Source organism: Camponotus vicinus, unplaced genomic scaffold, assembly GCF_025532165.1.
Source record: "Camponotus vicinus isolate PSW18456_S1 unplaced genomic scaffold, iyCamVici1.0 SCAF_4, whole genome shotgun sequence".
NCBI classification, from domain to species: domain Eukaryota; kingdom Metazoa; phylum Arthropoda; class Insecta; order Hymenoptera; family Formicidae; genus Camponotus; species Camponotus vicinus.
Window position 1 is genome coordinate 13,011,624 of NW_028141976.1, and position 2,091 is coordinate 13,013,714.

The window sequence follows — 2,091 nt, forward strand, 5'->3', positions numbered from 1 at the left end:
ATAAGAAGAATTATTTCTGCGCATTGTTCGAAGTCAACTTTTAAGTAATTATCTCGATAAAGAATGTTTATTGAGTTGTCTATTTTTTATGTATTTTTTTCTGTCTCTTTCATCGCTACTTATACTCATTGATCAATATTGTATTATTATTATCGTTAATTGTAATATATCATGATTTTTAAAATTTATTCGACATTAAATATTTTGCCACAAACTATTGTGAAACTTTATCAACTTGATGAAATGTGAAGGAGTATGTCTAATTGTATCATATTATTTATTATATATTTATATTAATATATTAATTATATTTTTTATTATACTATTTTTTAGATTTATGAATTCATTCAGTAATATCAATTCTTTAGAAAGTTATGTGCTTTTTTTTTACAAAGCATGATTTTATTTTAGCAAAACTATGTGTTACACAAATTTTGTATTTTCATCTTATCTTTAGATTATTCTCGAGAGATATAAAATTATAATTTGTCTTATATATAAATATTCTTTTTTATATAAATATATATATTATATAAATATTCTTTTTAAAAGGAGAAAATACTCGTAAATGCCGTGAATATTTTAAACATATTTTAATTTTATTTTAGTGTTATGAAGTTTAATTAGAATATAATTTATTTTATCGGAGAGAGAAAATTTATTTTTATTCAATTTTGCATAAATTTCAATACGGAGATCTTCCTGTCGAAATATTGCCAAAATTTTGACAGCGTCCATTTTTATTATGACTATGAGATCTGGGTATATGTTTGGACGATCTTTCTGTGTGATTAATCTCTAGAAATTTCTAACGCATCAATCTCTGTCTTATTGATAGCAGCGCATATCGGCGACTGTATATGGCGCGAGATACACAGACTTCGACTCGTGGCACGTGCGCGTGACAGTTTAAGATTATTTACACGTGGCCACCCGCGCGAAGGAGGACCTCTTCTCGCCTTCACGCGTCGAAACGAGGTCGCCCGAAAAGACGACTGCAACCTGACGTGCGCAGTCACGTACTTTAGCAGTCCATCGAGAGAAGTGTAACGTCCTGCATATTTGATCAGTTCTTTACTTTATTATTCGATGATCTCACAATTATTTACACGGTCAGAAGAGTCAATTCATTTCGATCCATCTATTTTGTTTCCGCGTTTCGAGCTTAGAAAAAGATCTAAATCTAATGCTTCCTATCGAAGAAGATCAAGATGTTTGTAACAAACTTTTTTAATTTCTGGTAATATTTTGACAACTTGTTAAACAAAAGAGCATTCTCTCGATATTTGAAACTTTTTATCCTCGACAAAATCAAAAATACGAGTAAGAGGAGAGATCCAAGGTTGAACAGCATTAAAGCGTATCCTTATCAATCTGATTTTGTGACTTGTAATTAAATGATCACGCATATCTCATTATTAAAAATTTGCGAGCTACATCCAGGAATTCCTCGGCGATCATCTTTCTGCGGTACCACATCTACCGCTCTTCCATTGCATCAAAACGATCGCGTCTCGACTAAATCGTTCGTGACATGGAACTTTGTACAATCTCCAGACCGTTCTATCCACGCACATGTCGATCGCGGGAACCTTGACAAATGATTCCACCTGGGCGTGGCACTTCCTCTCTAATCCCTTCGTCGGCGTCTTTCCTTCTTCGTCTTGCACTTCATCTTCTTCGCTGCGCCCTCGAGAATCCAACTTGCGTGGATGCATCCCTCTTGTCGCATCCGCGTTCGCTCGGGGAGGACGCCTTACTTAAAAGTCGCTGATGGAAAACATTTTACAGCGAAGCGTTCACGTCGGTCGCACGTGCCGGAGAGAGATCGAGAAATTTGTCATTTTTCTCGGGAAATGGCAACACGCGTTCCGTTATCGATGGCGATACACGCATCAGGGGAAATCGATGATTCACATTTTTCGAATTTGGAGAAAGCGTGACTCTCGAACTCGCTCCACGCACTTCATGCAAGAAGGACGGTTAACCGGTTTTTCGACATTGGAAATTAATTTTTGCGCATCCTCAGCGTTTCTGCAAACACGTCCCAAGGATCATCCGTTACTCGCTACGGGATTAGTGTGATTCATC